Raw genomic sequence first — 22754 nt, 5'->3', positions numbered from 1 at the left:
TGCCCCCAGAATGTAGCGCTGTAGCTGCCTGGTTGCTTTAGCTGTTGGCTGCATGAACTCAAGCTCAGCTGACCTAGTACTCGGTGATCTCGAGAAATAGAGGTCTCTGTGAAAAATCACCAGATTTTTCCTTTAAGAAAGAGGAGCTATATACTGACATGTTGAGTTGAAGAATGCACTTGGAGTGCATTCAGGAGTAAAGTGAATGTTTGTATATTAATTGATTTTATGCCTGCAAAATAAGAAAACACTTCCCTTGAATGACAAAATTAAGTATTTTGTCCTCGATGAATTCACTACTTTGATGGTGTCCACGAGAAAGATAGAGAATTTGTGAATTGATTTTCAGATACATTAAATCAAATTATTTCACAAAAATGCACATTTAAGCAAGGCTTTCCATCTCTTAGACAATATTGAAACACATGAGACAAGAGAAGATGGGTGTTCTCAACACAAAGTTGAGGAGTGGGAGGGGAAACATAAGGAACAATGGTGTTCCATGCAGTCAAAACCGACAGAGAATGCCAAGGGGAGCCTTAAGAGAGAGGCAGAAGAGCAGCAGGAAAAAGCACCTGTTTCCAAGCCCAGCAGTCTTCAGCCAGATTGATGCTCATGCCATCAAGGCTGGAGAGGAGGTGAGATAATTGCATTATCATTTGACTGTTATCTTGATAACTGATAAGAAAATATAATAAAGTGGTGCTCAGAGGTCCAAAGTGCCACACCTTCCCAAGCCTCTCGAAGCAAGGCCAGCGGTAACATTACTCCTTTCTATACTATCTGAACTGGGAATTTCTGGAAAAGTTCTTGACTGGTTTGAATCTTACCTTAAAGTGCCCATATTATGAAAAAAAGACTTTTTCTGGGATTTGATGTGTTATTGTGTGTCTCTGGTGCTTCCACACGCATACAAACTTGGGGAAAATCCATGCTGTTTTGAGTGAGATAAGGGTTTCTGGATGTATCCTGCCTTCAGCCTCCAGGGTGAGCTGGTCAAATCGGCAAGGCTTTTGACGTCACAAGCCGGAAAAGGATTTATACTATTCAAATCGTTGAACAAACGTGAATAAAAGGCACACAATAAGGTTGGTGTAAGAGCTATCTGTTTCTATCTGATTCATTCTAATTCCATCACTTACATATTTCCTACAACTAGGTGAGATAGCTAAGCTTATGTTGTAGGCTACTGAAGTTCCACTGTTAGATAGCTAGCTAGCAAGCTAACCGTTTTACATAGAGATTATGGTAAGTGTTAGCTACGGGCTATACTATGTAAAACGAAGGTGTAGTACATGTAGATGTTAGGGGATTTTGAATTGGTGTGTTTCAGACGTTGCATGATCAACACCCCATCTCTCCACACCAAGCCTGCGAGTTCAACTGTTTTTTAAGCCTACATATCTCAGAAAATAATGTAGATACAAGCTTAAACCTTTGCACAGTAGTTGTTGGGTAATATTTAGCATTATTGACATTAAGTATGAAGCAAAGCCAAGATGGTCAGGCAAGGCTGGAGGCATTTGTTGATTTGGCACGAATTACCCTGGTAACAGTTGGAGTGGGGCGTGGGTAAGTGAGCAGCAGCTCATTAATATGTAATGAGCAGCAGAAACAGCACACTTTGAAAGGGACTGAAAAAGAGTGTAATAGAGGTAGGTAAGAATCTTTTCCTACAAGCTATTTCCAGCAAAGAACTTCAGAAACATGTTTTCTTGAACTCATAGCTATTTTAACTTGTTGAAAAATAGTCATAATATGGGCACTTTAAAGGGCGTTCTTTCTATGTGTCTTGGCAGGGACAGCTATCTAAGTCTCATGACCTAACCACCGGTGTGCCTCAGGGATCAGTATTAGGACCCTTGCTTTTCTCTATTTACACCACTTCCTTAGGTGAGACCATTCGCTCCCATGGATTTGACTATCACTGTTATGCAGACGACACCCAACTTTACCTGTCTTTCCCACCTGATGACTTTAGCGTTTCCCATCGGATTTCTGCATGCCTTAAGGATATTTCAGCCTGGATGAAAGATCGGCACCTTCAGCTTAAAGTGATGGTTCAGAGTAATTTCACCCTAGGGTCCTTTGCACAATGACCCCGAGCCAAACACCCTCCCAGGACCTGTTTTCCCTTGGTTGAACCCTGGTCAAGTAGCGCTGTCAGAAACGAATGAGTTTCTGCAGTCGTAATGGTACCAACTTTTATCTCGTAAATTACCCCACTAATAATGCCCTGAATGGTACGAAACTTCTACAGTAGTACAACTATGCTCTTGGATGCTACTATCTGCTACTATATTACATTACTTCCCGGAAAAGTCCTGGCAGGAAGTAGCCTATGCATAAGGATGTAGATCCAGGAATGCACTAATATTTTGTTCGTAGTACCAGTTTGCAACAATTATTAGTTTACATTAAGTTGTAAACACTTCAGAAAAAAAATATAAAAAACTTGATATACCAAAAAACGATGTAATCGCTTCCTACCAGGACTTTTACAGGCTTTTCCCAAATCACGGAAGTAACGTTGACGCAGCGGTATAATAGCAGATAGTAGCATCCATCAGGCAAGTGTTATTTAAATAAACTGGTGTATTTACAAACTTTTCAATGCCTCGTTTTATGAGTAAAGAACCAACACAGTCCTCAATGATCACACACTATTGCTGCCAGTTCCACACTGCTGTGATAAATAAAAAACACATTTGTAAAAAACAAATTTTAGGAAATAGCATGTACTAGATTTTTGGCCAGGCATTGTTCGCGTCGGGCCGTTTTACAACCTCGTCCCTGCATTAACTTCTGTGAACAGACCACCATGTCGTCCATTACCCCTTACTTGGATACTTCACACACACACGTTTTTTAATCGCATAGACTACAACCCAGACGGCACACATAAATCTTACCGATGTCGGGCCGATGAATGCCGTTACAGTCTAGAAGACATCGCATAGGAAGCGTTTGCTCATTGGCAAGACATCGCCGCGATGTCGGCAAATCATTGAAAACGACAATGAGCCAATGTTTCAACGACTCATCAAAGCTATGCCCACCCCCGGCTTATACGACCTTTATTTATTTAGGTCGGAACTTGAGATTGCACATTTTACACTAGGCTATAAATGATTAGATCTATAAAGACACAAGAAAGATGCCAGAAATATTTTCAATTCATTTTATTGAATGTTTAAAAATGTCTGAATGATGAAAAAATGCTGTTAGAAAATGTTCCCCCAAAAATCAGGTTCTTCTCCTGCAAAAGACAAAAACAACAATTAATTCACCGCAACACTTTCATCTTTAAAGTCTACCCTTACCGATTGCTGTTAATGAATTTTCATAGATGCAGAGAACCACTACCGAGCTTGGAGAAATAGATTTCAAACCCATTAGCATTACCTCAGCTGATATTTCAATCAAGCAGAGGTGAGCTAATGCCATTACTTGGCTAGCACGCTAACGCCGGCCAAAACACGAACTCTGGAAGTTCGTGTGAAAGTTGGGACTGAAACGTAGCCTACATTTGCTTTGGGAACTTTGGCTGATGCATATATCTGTGCATTTCCTCTGTGCAAAGGCGTTATGATGACACGACCAGCAAGTTAGCTCAGCCAAGACTGTAACGTTAGCTAATAGCCTAGCTCCCACTCCTCTCCGTACAAAAATGACAGCCTTTCCTGGGTTCTCACGGTCAAATAATAACTTGCTATTCTTACACCCAAGCATATTGCTGTCCTTGTACCGGTAATCATGGATGCTGTAGTGTTAACATTTCGCCATAGCCGCTAGCTAGGTTTAACATATTTTCCAGTGTTAGCTCAACTAGCATGCTAGCTAACGTGAATTAGTTCACAACGAAGTTGTAATTACCCCAAAACAGCTCTTTATAAAGTAATGTACACCAAGTTATGGCTTAGCCTAGCAGACAAATATATAAACCATAGACTGTATATAGAACTGGACAGTGTGCCGTCTGTTAAGAGTGATGCGAGCGTTAGTCCAGAGCCCCCTGGTGGCTGGCTGCAGTACAATGTGTAACTCCGCCCATCCCCATGTATTTCAATGGCCAAGAAGTCAACTTTCCGTGTCACTTTTCTTACCTAAAACTATTTTTGTATCTACAACTTTTTATTCGAAAAAATAGTTTTCAAGATGCTTCAATACACACAATTTTTCTTTTCTCGCTGAAATAATTTTTTTTAATGTTATATTAACAAATCTAAAAAGGGCGTGTTTACACCTATGATTGACAGCTGGCTGGCTGCAGACACGTCCATTATGTTTTACCGTCTATGCTGCAGACACGACCACGTCATCACTCCCTTATTTTAACGACACCAGATTTCGACACATAATCTAACCTAAGCGTTGCTGTTATTATCATTAGGCTATATCTTATCAGAGTCTGACTAAATACATATTGATAGTCATACATTGTGTAATTGTTTGTAAGAGACATCGTTGTTAGTTGTGATAGATTCTTTGTGAAAAAAAGATATGTGCTGTTCTTTCGTAGAAAGTATATTAGCTCATAGCATGCTAAATCATGCTAGCATTAGCCAGTTGATAGGTAAAGAAAAAGGGCTCTGCTATATTGATCCGAAGTTACATTAGCCATACTTACCATCATTTAGGCTACAGTCCTACTTATTTCAAATGGTTTAACGTAACCAGTGATTGCCGCCATCATCATCATCGCAACTTCATTTGAATACACTTAAGTCACTGGGAGAAGGCAATGTTACGTTTCATTAACGTTAACTCTTGCTTAGTTTTGCTCGAATGGCAACAAACGTCACCTAGCCTGCTAGGTCGACATCCTCGGTTTGACCACTTATTAATTAGCCGACAAATAACGTTATTTGGTTTTTAGTGAACATATATTAGACCATAGCTTAACGTGAGGAGGGATTCAAAGTTACAAATGGCCAATTTGCTTAGTATGCTCAGAACAGCGGTATCTGTGAAGGTATCGTTGTTACCTGCGATTGCACTGCTGGAGAAGCATTTTGCATTGGTATGATTTGATCAGGTCTTGCCAGTGATGTGTAAATCCTCCCGTAGACGTACCCCATTTCAAAATACGTCTAAATTGAAAATTTAGTATTGAATATCAATAATACACAATGTCAAATTAATTAACAGCCTAATGAAAATAAAACATACAAACCACGCATAAGTGCTTAAAAGACCAAAAACTATCACAAGAACGAAGAGCACTGGGCAACTCATTCCACCAACATTGAACCACTGAGGAAAAGAGTCTTGAATTTGACCTAGCGTTTAAGATTGGTCGACACAACAGAGGCTCATCAGAAGACCGCAGTGGGCGGTTGGGGATTTCCATGTTCTGCTTGATGAGGGGTCAATTCGGATATCTTTTCTTCATTTCCTCGACTAATTCTTTGCGAGCATCCTCAAGGCCATCATCATTACATCCTTCAGGAAAGTTTGGAAGATAGTTCAATTCTCCCTTCTTTGCCTTCTTTATGTTCTTGTTCGCCGTTTCCCTGCATTTATCGCCACATCAAGTCATCCAGACGTCTGCGTTTGGTTCTGTAATTGGCCATTTTATATTTAAGGCTATTTTTCCAGCCACAATAACGACTGGCTGAGCCTCGCTCCTGAAGACAGGGGTGCTTGCTAATCAGTGCTGAAGCAACACTTTCAAATTGTGCATTATTTGGGTAAGCTGTGTACTGATAAATGCACTCAGCAATTCTTTCAAGGATGTCATGCTTAAGATCTTTGCCAACCCTTAGATGTGTTCCATCCTTCATGTACAATAGATCAGCCTGTCTAAGTCTGTATTCCACATCTACAGAAAAGCTTGGAATTTCAAACTGCTCTGGCCACTGTGTCTGTCTACCCTGAGGGGATAGTGGGAGTGGGAGGATCTCAGTATCTGCAGTTCTAAGTGTGTCACTACAGATTTCACTTAACACAGAGGTTTCCAACACAAGGATAGGGATGATTTTCACGGTAGCTTTATCTGGGAGATCTCCCATATCGGTCAGGTTAAATAGCTGGTAATTGAATCCAGGATCTTCATATTGCAGACAGCAATTGTAATTAATGCCTAGCGATTCTTTAAGTTTGATTATCAAATCATCCACCGTAGCAGGCCTTGTATTTAGTACGAACTTTCTGATTTTTTTCTCGTTGCCTATCTATGAATCACTGTAGTACACAACGCAGTAGTCTTTTAAAAATAACTTGATAAGTTGGTTATGTAATTTCATTGCTCAATGTGAACTTGTGTCAATGTGAGCAACGGTTATCCTGATAGAGTTTATGGTAAACATAGGCTTTTAAAACATAACTATTGCCAAAATGCAACCAAGGGTCTTTTTGTAAATGGGTCAAACTCTCGTTTAAAAGCGGAAATAGGACAGAATCGCCACTTTTAATACTGACTGTGTTGTTGTTTTCAGGTCAAATGGCCTTTTGAATGAGAGCGCTAGGGGCACTACTATTTTAATGCGATCATACTATGATCCATCAAAATATGTAATGAATATTTTTAAAACACAATTAGCCATTTTAATGCAATCATAGTACAACACAGTCAGTATTAAAAATGCTGATTCTGTCCTATTTCCACTTTTAAACGAGAGTTTGACTCACTCACAAAATGACCCTAAGGTGCATTTTGGCAATAGTTATGTTTTAAAAGCTTATGTTTACCATAAACTGTCAGGACAACCGTTGCTTTCTTTAACACAGAATGTAACGCTTGAGAGTCACAATTAAATTGTCCCCAAATTTGTATCCTGGCAGAGGGAAAACATGATTCAGCTCTTGCACTGTCACCACACACTGAGAGGAACCAGGGATGTCACAGAGTTCAAATGACCTAATGTTCGTGGTACCATGTGATTTTATCTTTGCAGACAAACAGGATCTCTGTGTTAATTGCCAGAATCTGTTGGATTTGCTTAAATGTGGGGAGGCCTGAGCATGAACCGACTGAGACTATCATATCAGGGCAGTATCTTACTCCATCTATAGAGACGGATGAGGCAACAAGAACTGCTGTGAGACCAGGAACTCTCTGAGAGATGACCTGTTGGACATTCTCTGGGTAAGATGTAATCAATGCTGTGGTCACCTTGTCCATTTCAACTGAGGGTTTAAAAAATGAACTTGCATCTAAATGGTAAGCAATCATTTTCTGGTGGTTTTCAGCCAGTGTGAGAGCTACGTTTCTGAAATTGTGAGCATTACGAATTACAACTTTGAAAAACTTGTGCTTGCCCTCAAAGTGCATTGTCCAAACATCAGAAAGTGGGCCAAATGCCTTTATCATTTCAGGATAATGCTCCACAAAATGGTGTTTAGGGCATAATCTGAAATTTGGGAATGTTGCTTGCAACACTTCTCTATGCTCTGACACTTTACAGTCAAGGATGTGTATTGATTCGTCAGTGTGTCTATTTGCTACAGCCAATTCCACAATCTCTTTGAGAAGCATCAAAACGTGCCACGCATTGTCTCCCTCTGGAACTTTATGTCCAATGAGAAGCGGGAGTAGTCTGATTAGAGCCCAATTCTCATGCCCATTTCCACCTCCCTTTGGTCCCTTTGGAAAAGGCATGGGGAATAAGTTGAGGCTGGTCAGTTTTATCATTTGAAGCATAGGGAAATGTTCGAATGGCATTGTTTAATGCTTCCAGCGTAAAATATTTCTTGGAAATCAAGTCTGAAATGCAGAGCGACAACTCTACTGGAACAATACCTTCGAAAAGGTCATGCAGGACATCAGGGGGGTAGCCCTGAACAACATGGAAGTGCTCTAGACTGTCTGTTAAGACACACCCTCTTTTAACACCATACAGCCTGAACAGAGTGGGATCTTGCTGTACCTCCTGAACCTGCTGGTTGTGAGTATGTTTTGTGCGGGCTGCAAAAGTGCCTGAACTTACCTCGTTCTCTTGTACTTCACTCCTCTTCACCATGCAGAACCTGCAGAACCTATCCACGACAAAACTCTCATAGAATCCTGCAAGTGAATGAGCACCCAAGTTGTCAGCAGCCACATATGACAATGTTCCTTTGACACATTCTCCTAACTTATCAACATAAACACCATGTGTTGTCATGCACAACTTGCCTCGTTGCCATGGCGCCGCCGCGTTCGGACGCCTTTTTGGTTGCTCTGCCTAACTTGTGCTTATATTTACTCTTTTACCTTTTATTAACCCCTAATTTTTTGCACTTTTCCACTGCACTGATTACGTATGATGGCGTTACACTCCAAACATCGGAAATTAATTGCCTTTTTGTTTCGGGATGTTTTAATTGACGATTCTACCTGGTCGATTGAGATTCTCGAGATGCATCAGGGAACCATGGAGACGATCTCGGTAGAAGAAAAAAAACACAGAGGAAAACGAGCGGGGCCCGTAACAGATTGAGGAATAGAGCTCATAGGCCTCCACTGCCTAGCATTCTCCTAGCCAATGTCCAGTCTCTTGTGAACAAGATGGATGAACTAAGAGCGAGGATACAGTTTCAAAGAGACATCAGGGACTGTAACATTCTATGCTTTACTGAGACATGGCTAACTGAACTTGTACCGGACAGTGCCATCACTGGAGTTTTTCTCTGCTGCTCGCTCTGACAGGACTGAGGAATCTGGAAAATCGAAAGATGGCTGTGTTTGCATCATGACGAACAGCAAGTGGTGTGATCCTAGAAATGTCACCGTTCTCTCAAAGTCCTGCTCGCCTCATCTAGAACATCTAGCGATCGTCTGTCGACCCTTCTACCTGCCCTGTGAGTTTACTTCGGTAATATTCAACGCTGTCTACATTCCTCCACAAGCCAACACAGATGCTGCGGTTTCAGAATTGCAAGTGTTAAATAGACAAAAACACACGCACCCTGAAGCTGTGCTTATTGTGGCCGGTGATTTCAATCAAGTACATCTGAACCGGTCCATGCCTGAATTTACTCAACACATTCACTTCCCTACACGTGGTGACAACACACTGGATCACTGCTACACACAGTTCAAGAACAGTTACAAAGCGAAGTCTCTACCAGCTTTCGGAAAATCAGATCATGCCGCTGTTTTCCTACTGCCTATGTACAAACAGAGAAGTCGGAGGGACCCCCCAGTGACGAAGGAGGTCAAGCGCTGGACTGACCAATCGGAAGCCAGGCTACAGGACGCCCTTAGCAACGTTGACTGGGAGATGTTCAAGACGAACTCTGCTGACATCAATGAGTTTCACGGAAGTATCATTGAGTTACATCAATATGCTAACTGATTCCATCATCCCAACTGTAAAGATCCGAAGCTTCCCTAACCAGAAGCCATGGGTGGATAGAGAAGTGAGAACGGCATTAAAGACACGCACCATGACTTATAATGCTGGGCTTATTTCAGGGGAAATGACGGATTACAAAGCAGCATCTTATAGTTTACGTAGAGCTATTAAAGATGCTAAGCGGCGCTATAGAGACAGAGTTGAAGCTGATTTCTTGGAGGGTGATCCAGCACGAGTGTGGAAAGGACTCCGAACCATCACTGGCTTTGAAAGAAAGTCCCTCCTATGATGAATGTGAGTAAAGCCCTCCCTGATGAACTTAATGCTTTTTATGCTCGCTTTGACATGAAAACACAGACTATATTGGACTAGCTGCAGCATGTGAAGCAAATGAGGATGCACCTTTCTGTGTCTCTGAGGTCGATGTGAGCAATGCCTTTAGGAGGGTAAATTGTAGAAAAGCTACTGGACCGGATGGAATTTCTAACAGGGTTTTGAAATCCTGCGCTGCTCAGTTAGCTCCTGTGTTCACTTATATCTTTAACACATCATTGGCTCAAGAGACAGTTCCTACTTGCCTCAAGCAGTCTGTTATTGTTCCAGTACCGAAAAACAAAAGTCCATCATGTCTGAATGACTACCGCCCAGTAGCCCTGACGTCTACAATGATTAAGTGTTTTGAGAAGCTTGTGAAAACATTATCTGCTCATCCCTCCCTGCCTCCTTCGACCCCCTCCAATTTGCTTACAGAGCCAACAGGTCTACAGAGGATGCCATCTCAAACCTCATGCACACAACCTTAACTCACCTGGAGGAGGGGAATGGGAATTATGTGAGGATGCTGTTCAGCTGATGATGCTGATGACTTTAGTTCAGCATTCAACACGATAGTACCTCTCACCTTGGTCACAAAGATGAAGCCCTTAGGACTGAACACCACCCTGTGTCACTGGATATTTGACTTCCTCACCAACCGTTCACAAGTGGTTAGAGTGGGGGGTCTGACATCTGACTCATTAACCATCAGCACTGGTGCTCCCCAAGGCTGTGTTTTGAGTCCACTGCTGTACAACATCTACACACATGACTGCAAAGCCAACAGTAGTCATACCTCCATCATCAAGTTTGCAGATGACACAGTGATCTTGGGCCTGATTAGTAACAACAATGAACAGCTCTACTTGAGGTTGATGAGGTGGCACAGTGGTGTCAATCTAACAGCTTGACACTGAATATCAATAAAACCAAGGAAATGGTAGTGGATTACAGAAGGCAGCAGCAGAACTACAGTTACACCCCACTAATGATCAGCGGGCAACCTGTAGAGAGAGTCACAAGTTTTAAATACCTTGGTGTCCACATTACTGAAGACTTAACATGGACTGTTAACACTCAATATGTTCTGAAGAAGTCCAGACAACGACTCTACTTCCTTCGTCAGCTAAGGAAATTCAAAGTTTCTACATCCATCATGAAGGCCTTCTACACTTCAGCGGTTGAGAGTGTTCTTACTGGTAGCATCATCACCTGGTATGGGAACTCCACAGTTAGAGATTGTAGTACTCTGCAGAGAGTAGTGCGCTCAGCTGAACGTACTATAAGAACTCCTCCCTGCTCTACAAGATATTTATTCCAGAAGAGTACTCCTAAGAGCCCAAAAGATTCTGAAGGACTCTTCTCATCCTAACAATGGATTATTCCTACTGCTGAAATCAAGAAGACGCCTATGTAGTCACAAAGCCAGAACTGAGAGACTCAGGAGAAGTTTTTATCCCCAGGCCATCCGAACTCTGAACTCACACTATACTGACTTTGCACACATTCACTCCACAGCACTCTCAAACATTTCCCAACTCTGAACTCACACTATACTGACTTTGCACTCATTCACTCCTCAGCACTCATGACCCCACACACACACACACACACACACCTACAAGACTTTTAGCACTTTTACATCCCTCTCCCTATGCTACAGACCTTTTATTTATTTTCTTATTTCACCACACGTCAAAACACACACACACACACATATATCTGACTTTCTCCAACTTTTGCACATCTCCATAGAACTTTTTATTTATTATTTTTCATTTCTCCTCCATCTACCCATGTCCTTGATTGCCTAGCCTTTCTGCCCCCACCCCCATCCCCAACACACACACTTACATCATCACTGTCATCACTTCACATACATACAGCACACTGCTTGCTACAGTAAGCCTCCTCTACATACAGTACTTGCTGCACACTGCCCCCCACACATACACAGCACATTGTCTTCAGGATCTTCTCCAACACACATCCTCTACATACTTACAGCACACTGCCCCCACCTACCCACACACACACTACACACACATACACACAGTCACTGCTCCACTCCCCTCCCGCCCACACACACATCTTCACGGTCATCACTCACATACATTACATACAGTACTCTGCTTGCAATAGTAAGTCCCTGCCCCACCCCCTACATACACAGCACATTATTTCATCAGGAAGCTTCTCCAACACACATCCCCAACATACTTACAGCACACTGCCCCCAATACACAGCACATTGTCTCATGATGAAGCTTATCCAACACACATATTGCACACTGCCCTCTCCCCACATACACAGCACACTATCCCATCTCCCCTGTCATCCCCCAACACACACACCAAGACCCCTGGCAGTTGGGTTAGCCCCTTGAGCCGTGGATCTGCCCAAGGTTTCTTCCTTGGTAAGGGAGTTTTTCCTTGCCCCTGTTGCTCTTGGGTGCTCCTTGTTGGTGCCCCCCACCCAATCCCAATCCTCCCCCACCCTTTTTTATGCAGCCCTTGCCACTTAATCTACTAAACCCCTCTTCTACTGCACTTTTTACCCCCCCCATTAATGCACAAATAGGCACCAGACACCAGACATAATTTCACTGCATTTCTTACTTCCAGTAACTATATGCATGTGACAATAAACTTCCTTGTATCCTTGTATGTCTCTCCATATAAACCAGATCCTGGAGGAGAGGATGGAGAATTTTTGCGTACCCAAATTCTTTCACATCAGAGACTTTACACAGAAGAGCATGAATAGAATGAAGTGTGGACCTATATTTTGATGGCACATTAGCGAGCACCCAATATACTGCATTCATTTTGTGCTTTTTTCTAGAGGTCCCTAAAGGATTTGAGATCTCAAAATCATCCGTGTAAAGTCCGATGGCAATTTTAGAACCCTCTCCACTGAGGAGGACATTTTCTTTATAGTTTGACCCATCTCTGTATGTACTGTATCCACAAGCTACTGTACATTCTGTTGAACTGAAAGAGCCTTTTCTAAAATGTCTGCCCTACTCAGCATTTTCTGCAGCATTGGAATTATTGGAACGTACACTACACTAGACTTCTTGTCATTGTTAATGACATACTCCACTGGTCTAACAACCTCAAATTTTTTGTTGATATATGCTGCTCTTCTTTTTGTTGTTGACAATGAGCAACCCCTGGCACAAAACCTCATTAGTACACTGCTTTCTGAGGCAGCCCTAACTACCTCTCTAACCGTGTCTTCATCTACATCAGTGTGTTGTTTGAGGACCTCCTTGACTGAACTGTGCAAAAGTGGCTGGGACAATTCACAAATTTGTACAAGCTCTTGTATAAATTCTTGCACAGATGTTGCTGGGATGTGAAGGATCATTTGCATCTTTAAAAACAAAGCGGCCAAATTGTGTTCCAGCTGTTTCTGTAAATCAAGTTCATCATCATCACTGGAACCCTCACTACTGTCTAAATCAAAGGTGTCAGTTAAAGGCACATCTTCTACTACTTCAAACATGTCAGCATTTAGACTAGCAGAGATTATTTGAGGCTTAAACATTCTCCAATTGTCTGCTCTGTGCTCTTTACATATGTGTGCATTAAACGTGGAGTACACATTGGTACTAAAGCCACATCCTTGGTATGGACACTGAACTCTGTGATTGACTCTTAAAGGAATTATCCGGAGTAAAATGCACTTTAGATCAATTTACGGATGATTGGGAGTACATACGTTGAGTTGACATCAAAATCATGTCATTCGGATGTGTTTTGAGAAAGTTCGATTTTACCGTTTTTAGTCAAAACTCGTTAGCCTGTTAGTGACCAGGGCATGTCATTTTGCCGCTACAAAACGCTATTTTTATACCTCTTCTACAGTTCCAAACAACATTACACTTACATGGTAGTGAGTAGAGGGTCCCTAAAGCCAAACCGAAGTATCCCGAGGTCTTTATGTGGTCGTATAGAGAGTCCAGAATGAATTTCATCAAGCCAGTACCTTTCCGGAAATGTTGCTGCTGCAGCTGGCATCTTTAGGGGAAAGTCCATAGGTGTGGAGTAACACGCTCTGGAAATTCACAATTTCATCGCCGTTTTTCTTTTTTTTTTAAAAAAACATAGTCCAGTATTTCTTTCGAAATTGAAATGAAGTTGTATGCAACAGCAAACCCTAGCTTACTAACAGGTTGGAATTTTGAAATGACGTGACGTGATGTCGTGCAACGACGTGATACAATCGACTCCTAAAGATGCTAGCTGCAGCAGCAACATTTCCGGAAAGGTACTGGCGGTAAAATCGAACTTTCTCAAAACACATCCGAATGACATGATTTTGATGTCAACTCAACGTATGTACTCCCAATCATTCGTAAATTGATCTAAAGTGCATTTTACTCCAGATAATTCCTTTAAATGTGTACTGCGCAGGTGGGTGAAAAAGGCTGCTGTGCAAGGAGCAAAGAATCACATAACAGACAGCTAAGTTTGACAATTTGTTGTAGATCTTGGGCTTTTGTGTGAATTTTAGATAAATGAACCTTAAAGGTCTCATCTCATCGTTTTTTCATTAATTTTGCCATGCCCAGAGGAAACTTTTGTTTCTCATTTGTATCCCTTCTGTTGCTTAAAGAGGCAAAATGGTGATTCTCTTTTAAGGATCATTTAAGTATTACCCAGAGGAAAGAAAATGTTAAAATGAGAGCTCCTCTCTTTCTCAATTGTTTCTCCTAGACAATAATGAGATCACAGTGATATAAAAATGAGATTATTGCTTTTGTCTCCCGCTTCTCAGGTTTGTCTCTGGAGCAAAAGAGTTAAGTTATCAGTGTAGACTCCCTTTAATCTACAAATGAGATCTCATCAATATTTTAAATAATGCTCAGTGTTGTCTAACTCTCCTACTCAAGCGAGTAGGACGCATTTCACACTGCTCCTGCTTCACCTATCCTTTTAGCAATTTCCACTCTTTTTCATTCTTTTATTTCATTTACAAGCTAGTTTAGCAAAAACAGTGAAACCAGTACATTTAAATCTGAAACTTTAGTGGTTAGTTTTTTACTTTAAATGAGCCAGCCAAGTCAATGAACAAAAACTGAACGGCAATTCACCTTGAAGTTGGATTAAAACAAAATGCGCTCCTCCGGCCAGAGACCCAGGAGATCATGCCGAAAATGTACTGAGCTAGAACAGAGGATTTCTACTTTGGAATCAAAGATGCATGCCCTTCCACCAACGACAGATGAACTACGAGAGGCATCTCATGAAGTGAGTACAGCAACTACTGGAAATGCAGAGAATGTAACCCAGCAGTCTAATATCACTGCTAATAGAGCAGATGAATGCATCGACCTCACAAAGGGAAATGTGAGTACAGAGCCTTGGCACAGGCAAGGTGCCAGACCAAAAAACAAAAAACGTAATACAAGAACTGTAATTACCTCAACACCAGTAAATTCAGATGTTAACTTCAGGCCTCGTATCAGAAATACAGACAGATCAGCAAACTACTACAGGGCTTGTGGTCCTAAGGGAAGCCCACAGCCCCTAACACTATGGAACAGATTTGAATGCCTCCGGACGGAGAGAGGAATTTCCCAGGGAACAGACCCAAAGCAGGCAGCGATCAAACCACAACAATAGAAAGATGGGCACAGACAAGAAGCAGCACTCGACACCTATTCATCCCACAACCCTCGTTCTAGGCGACTCTGCTGTGAGACATATATATGGGGAAAGGATGATTGTATGTTGTTTCCCAAATGCTTCAGTGTCTGACACAAAAAACAAGCTTGCAGAACTGGTGTCAAAATATGCAACTATCAAGCGCATCATTGTGCATGTTGGAGGAAATGACAACTACAGAGAACAGCTGTATGGCAAAGAAGATTTCAAGGAACTTTTCTCGGCCCTATATGAGCTTGGAATACAAATTTTCATCAGTGGCCCACTCCCAGCAGAGGGAAGCTTTGTATTTTCCAGACTATTCAGTTTAAACACCTGGCTCGCAAAAACATGCTTTTCAGTTGGGATGAATTTTATTGACAATTTTAACCTTTTTTGGAATTGCAGGGAATACTTCAGACCAAATAGCACAGAGCTGAGTTGGACTGGGGCCAAGATCTTAACCGAATACTATCACCTCTCTCTCCTGCACCCAACATTTTTTCTGCCAACCTTGAGCCGAGCCTCTGATAAGCGCTCAGTGGCCATACAGACGGAACAAGCGGATGACATCAACAACTCAGCTAAACCAAAACACTCTGCACAGGCTGAAACAGAGATATGCCCAACCCCCCCTGCTGTGGGGTCCTCTGGTAACCACCCGCTAGCCTCCACTGAAATGCAGCCCTTGGAGAAACATAAACAACCAGCTCAACAATGCCCAGCCATGTCCACTAGACAAGATAAGATGGGTGCTGCTAAAATTACTCAGTCAATCACTGGCGTCAAACTCCCTGGAATCTCAGCAAACAAATGGATGTGATGAGCATGAGGAGATAGCACCTATCAAAGCTGCTGAGAGGCTATCAGAAAGGAAGGGTCATGTTGTAACACCAGTACCAATACCCCTCCCCACCTCCGTCGACTCCTTGTCACCACAAAGACACAACAACATGGAATACACTACTGGAATACATGCTGAAAGCGGAGCGTCTGCAACAAACTTCCCAGAACCTCAGCAGGCAGATGGAGACTCTGGATCAATTTTCAACCCCAACCTCCTTGATTTCCCATCACCACCCACACCCAATCACATCCCCACCCAATCAAACTCCCCAGGCCACACAAACCCCCCTAATCTCCACCCTGTCATCCCACCACCCACTCAAACTCCACAGGATCCCCTGAATACCCATCACCATCCCCACCCAAGCACATGATGTTCCCTGCAAAAATGGAGAGACTGCTACCAGTAGCCATGCAGAGTATTACTAGCCCAAGATCATTAGCACCAAAGAAGCGAAGGGCACCTCCACCCCCTCGCCCTCGCCCTCCCCCTCCCCGTTTAGAAGGATCTCTTAAGCAGCAGCAACCTCTTAGTTCATTTTCTTAGCCGGCATATAGCATGGAATGTGCAGTGGAAAATACAGATGGCAGCAGCAGGGGACAATTATATGATGACTGTATTACATGATATTCTCAGGGTCCCTGCAATATAAATGGTACTGACCGTAGTTTTGAGAACATGCCGGGACCCAGTAAGCCCATGACATTCCTTATTCCTGTATTGACAAGAAATAGAACACAAATGCATCGAGCTTATAGGGTAAACCAGTCCAATCTCCTACCCGTACCACATCAACCTCAGATTTCCCCCATGGATCATATTTCCCCAACACTTACAGCAAAACTAGCACTCCTAATTATCAGATCTCTTTCAAACAAATCATTCTTAATTTATGATCTAATTTGCACACACAACCTTGATTTTTTACTTTTAACTGAGACATGGTTAGATCAAGCAAACAGTGCTGCTACTCTCATCGAATCAGCTCCCCCAAATTTCAGTTTTTTGAGTGCTACCACAGCAAATAAAAGAGGAGGTGGGGGGATAGCCACAATTTTCAAGACGTCTTTTCAGTGCAATCAGTCTTCATTCGGTGACTTTACTTCATTTGAATATCTGTGTGCATGCATTAAGTCTTCTCCTCAGATTTTATTACTGACAATTTACAGGCCTCCAAAACATTCAGCTAAAGTTTTTTCTTGAAGAGCTAGGTGAACTGCTATCAGTTGTTTGCATAGAGTTTGACTGTCTTATTATATCAGGGGATCTAAACTTGCATGTGGATAATCCTGAAAACAATGATGCCAACCCAGATAGCAATTTCCTTTGGGCCGGATCCGCATAAGAGCCTTTAGATCTGCCTGTAGCGGACATACGGTATATGACTGTGGGCCAGGTCTGCTCCTGATACAGGTTTCAGCTCTGCTAGCAATGCTGTTTTATCACAGGTTTACAGATTTGTCCCAGGTCCAATTTCCTCAACTCAACTGGAAGTCAGGAGATGCGTTTAAAATACAAAACGCTGATTTGGCCCAAACCTGTGATACGGATATGAGCCGAAGGACCATTTTTTCACAGCAGACCCAGGTGGTAATGATATTAATTAAGGTGCTGATTCTGCTAAATTGACTGTCCTTTCCCTCATTGTCAACTGGCTGCTAAAGAGAAAAAAAAGGTATTTTGGAATGGCACAAATTTAGAAACCATGGGGGTGCACTATGTTCCCATGGCCACTTCATTTCTACAGTAAGGCCGGAAAAGAAGATATAGTTGGCTTAATATTGATTATGTTCGTTTTATTATTTTTATTATTACCTAGCAGTGGTAAAAGTAGCCAATTGTTGTTTGTGTCAGATCTAACAGTGCTATGAGACAACCCCATATTCTTGCCACGCATGCGCAGAAGTCCAAGCAGGAACGTTAATCAAGGATCTTTGGTTTGCTCACTATCAATCTATTATTTTCCAGCAATATGGGCTACTAGCTTAGATTAAGCAAAACAGCCATCACAATAACTATTTTGGAAAAAACAGTGATAACGCTAACAGGATCACTGATGATAAAAAACTAGTGTAATTGTGACTTAGCCTATTTTCAAAAAGGAATAAATGGCTAATGTTTATTTTGTGTTGTTTCAGATTGACCATGGAGATGACTGAGAAAGACAGCCTGGATATCGATGGAAACAGTGGAATTAACACGAACTTTGTCTGGGATTGCACTTCTACAGCCAGGTTGTTGAATAAAAAAATAATAAGACACTTATGTTTAAAGATTTTTTACCCCCCTCTTGTGTTTGTAGCCTAGCTTATGTTTATCAGTTGAGCTTAAACGTTATAAACTTTAGCCTGGGTGAACCTATAACGAACCTGTTAGCAAATGTGTAGCAAACAGATTTTTCAGGATAATTAATTACCAATCACATTTCACATGTCAAATAAAGCCGGCTGATGTCTAATAAGCGGGTCCATTACCACACACAATAAAGCGGACCCGTATTGCATATGATAAGCAGATCTGGAACACGTCAGTAACACAGACTACCATACTGAACTGGGCCAGTCTTAGCCCTTATTGGTACCAGATCCGTCAAGCGGATCCAGACCAATTTTGGACCCGATGTGCGTTTGGGCCGGATCAGGTCCATTATGCAGATCCGTGCCGGACATTGTGGTAGGTGTGGCCCAGTTCCGTCCCAGTGTATGTTTGCTATCTGGGAAAGAATTCATTGCACTAATCGATACATTCTCCCTAACACAGCATGTACAGGGGCCAACACACTCTCTGGGCCATACCCTCGATCTTGTTATTACAAAGGGTCTCGATGTCTCTAAAGACCTGGCCTTATCTGATCATTTCTGCGTGTTCTTTGATGTGTCTATGTCCCCACACACTCAAAACACAGCTATGATGGTAAAAAGAATCATAAATGATCAGACAAGTGCTCTCTTTGAGCAAGCACTTTCACTAAAGTCAAGTCAACTGTCAGACTCTGAAGACTTATTTGATCACTTTAATGCAAAAATGGCAAACATTATGGATGACATTGCTCCATTACAATTCAAGAAAGTTAAGGACAAACAGAAAGCACCATGGAGGCAAAATCCAGCAGTTAAACTTCTAAAAGAGAGTGTAGGAAGACTGAAAGAAAAATGGCGTAAATACAAACTTCAGATCCACTATGAAATCCATAAAGAGATGCTCCGCACATATAACTCTGAAATATGCAAAAGCAAGACAGTCTTTCTTTTCTAACATTATCAATAGAAGTTCAAATAACACTCATATTCTATTTTCAACTGTTGATAAGTTAACAAATCCCCCCTCACAATTAGCGCCTGAACTTCTCTCAACTAATAAATGCAATGAGTTTTCATTTTTTTTTAAGGTAAAATTGACAAAATCAGACTCAACATATCTGCTCAATTACAAATTCAACAACCTGAACTTCCAGCAACAAACAGAGGGAAACTAAACTTGATGTCAGAGTTCAGCTTGATAGACTACGAAACACTTGAAAAAACAGTACAGAATCTCAGCTCTTCCACATGTGTCTTAGACACTCTGCCTACCACTTTCTTCAAAACTGTTTTTCACCTCATAGCGGCGGATGTCCTTCAAATTGTAAATGTATCACTGCTGTCTGGCACATTTCCTAAGTCACTGAAAACAGCTGTTGTAAAGCCACTTCTCAAGAAAAATAACCTGAATGCCTCCATGCTAAACAATTACAGGCCCATATCCAATCTACCTTTTATTGGCAAAATTATTGAAAAAGTAGTCTTTAATCAATTACCCATTTGATGTTAGGAAGGTGGTTATTTTGATTACTTTCAGTCTGGTTTTCGGGCAAATCACAGCACTGAAACAGCTCTCATTAAAGTTTCCAATATCATACGCCTCAACACAGATTCAGGTAAAACATCAGTCCTAGTGCTACTGTACCTTAGTGCAGCATTTGACACTGTTGATCACAATATTTTACTACACAGACTAGAACACTGGGTTGGATTTACAGGCATAGTTATCAGCTGGCTAAAATCATATCTACAAGAAAGGAGCTTCTTTGTTGCCATCGAAACTGTACCTCAACACCAACGTCCTTGACCTGTGTGGTGTTCCCCCAGGGTCGATCTTGGGGCCACTATTATTCAACCTCTATATGCTCCCACTTGGACAAATCATTCAAAATAATTTGATTTCATATCATAGCTATGCAGATGACACACAAATTTACTTAGCTCTATCACCAAATGACTATGGTCCTCTTGAATCTATGTGTCAGTGTATAGAACAAATCAACACCTGGATGTCTCAAAATTTTCTTCAGCTGAACAAAGAAAAAACTGAAGTAATTATATTTGTTAAAAAGGAGGAAAGACTTAGGGTTGCCACTCTCCTTGACACAAAAGGGTTGAAGGCAAAGGATACTGTTAAAAATCTTGACAGTGATCTAAATTTCAACAGCCACATGAAAGCGCTAACTAAATCAGCTTTTTACCACCTCAAAAATATTGCCAAATGGGCTGATGTCAAAGCATGACTTAGAAAAACTCATTAATGCATTTATCTCCAGCAGGGTTGATTACTGCAATGGACTGTTCACAGGCCTTCCTAAAAAGACTATTAAACAGCTTCAGGTGATACAAAATGCAGCAGCTAGGATTCTAACAAAAACTGACCACATTACTCCAATTCTTAAGCCCTTGCACTGGCTTCCAGTAAGTCACAGAATTGACTTTAAAGCACTATTACTTGTTTATAAATCAGTAAATGGAGCAGGACCTAAATACTTGTCAGACATGCTTCAGCAGTACACACCTTCTCGTCCTCTCAGGTCCCAGGTGAAAAACCTGCTAGTAAAACCTACAGTTAGAACTAAACATGGTGAAGCAGCTTTTAGCTGCTATGTGGTTCAGCTGTGGAACCAACTTTCGGATGACATCAAAAAGGCCCCAACTGTAGCCAGTTTTAAATCTAGACTTAAGACCAAACTGTTCTCAGATGCTTTCTGCTAACTGTGCCGAGTTACAAATTCTGAATCTGCCTTGATAATTATTCTACCTTGTCTTTTATTACTTTTTTTACTACTTTTGCCTTTGTTTTTGCTTACTAATTATTCTTTATTTTTAAATGATCTTTACCTTTTAACTATTCTTTGACTATATTGCCCTTCTATGCTTTTATTTGTTATTATTGTTTGGTTTTGTTTATGTAAAGCACATTGAATGACCTCTGTGTATGAAATGCGCTATATAAATAAACTTGACTTGACTTGACTTGACTTGACTTGACATCACGGGTGCGTTAATAGGCGAGTTGACACAAATTATAGGCGAGTTGACACAAATTATTCACTTTGACGAATTTATGTAGTTTCAGTCCTAGTTACTTTACTTTGGGCCATGCTCTTCCTTACTTGAATCACCTTTGAAAATAGAGGATTGAAGTAGCCTATGGGTGTTTGGGAATGAATGTTGACTCAGATGCTTTTTGAGACTTTGAGCAGAAATGTCCCAGCCCGGTGTTTAGGATGCATCATAGACAGGTTATCTTTCAGGTAGCCTATATATTTTTCATTAAAAAACTATCACGTAGCGAACGTGTTGTGGCTAACTCACCTAGCTCCTGTTAGTAGCCTAGGTTATGGTCATAAGCAAATGAGATAACAGTCAGTCAGATAACAGATTGCTTTGTATAACCGCATAGTTTTCTACAAATGCAATCAAATTGGCCTCCATCACTCAACCAATGCTAACGGTAACATTATTGTACCTAGGTCTTATAGCTATTGATATTATAAGATTAACGTACCTGCAGTATAAAACAAGCATGTCCGATAAACATTCTCAGATTTATTTCGGCTTCAAGAAGAAATGGGAATTACATTTCATGTGAAAATCGTCCTATCCTTATTAGACGTTCTCTGCGGTAAACTACAGTCCTTGTAGGAAGCATCCATTGTTTTTCCAACCCACTTTAGATTAACTTTCAACAAAATTACCTCTCACTGCAAGGATGTGCCATCTGGTGGACAAAACCAGGGCTCGAAATTAACGATGTCCCGACGTCCCGGGGACGATAAAAAAATGCTTCCGGGACACAATAGAATGATGTCTGGGACAGTAGAAAAAATGGCAAAGCAAATTTCAAAATAGGTACTTTTTTCCTAAACTGTTCACATGGGAATCTAAACGTATCTTTCTCGTCTGGATAAAATGATACAACATTTGACCTGGCGTAACGGACAGCTGGCAAAAGCAGCGTCAGCCAGCTGATCTGTAAATAAGTGGTTTTGTAGCCTACACGCAGCTTTACAACACTGTTTAGGCTACTGCTCTTCAAATCATGGTAGGCTACAATGTTATTTTTGGTACAAATATAGTAAGATACCCAAATGGGCTGGGTGCTTGCGTTTCCTTAGGAATCCGCCATTTAATTGGTTAAATGAATATTAAGTGGCGGTAGGCCTAATGGGTCACCTTCCGATATAGAGGTTAACTTACCTAACTAGCAGGCAGGTAAATGGCATTTGTTTTCATGACAGACGAGATGACAGTCCTCTCTGACTAAAACGCTGCGTGTTTTCTGTCAGTGACAGACAAACGTCACCAATATCATGCTGAGCTAAATAGCCTACTGCAACTGCGATTTGA

At 41.4% G+C, this 22754-nt stretch overlaps 1 long non-coding RNA gene across 1 annotated transcript; it reads left to right on the top strand.

Moving 5' to 3' along the window:
- Window positions 1-421: 421 nt before the first annotated feature.
- LOC125310524 lies at window positions 422-18332 on the top strand. Its single transcript, XR_007196312.1, has 3 exons — window positions 422-638; window positions 6900-7090; window positions 18237-18332. It is a non-coding gene; the product is annotated as an uncharacterized LOC125310524 (long non-coding RNA).
- The last annotated feature ends 4422 nt before the right edge of the window (window positions 18333-22754 follow it).

The sequence above is a fragment of the Alosa alosa genome, chromosome 17 (genome assembly GCF_017589495.1).
Source record: "Alosa alosa isolate M-15738 ecotype Scorff River chromosome 17, AALO_Geno_1.1, whole genome shotgun sequence".
Taxonomy (NCBI): Eukaryota; Metazoa; Chordata; class Actinopteri; order Clupeiformes; family Clupeidae; genus Alosa; species Alosa alosa.
This window is presented reverse-complemented; position numbering and strand designations above follow the sequence as displayed.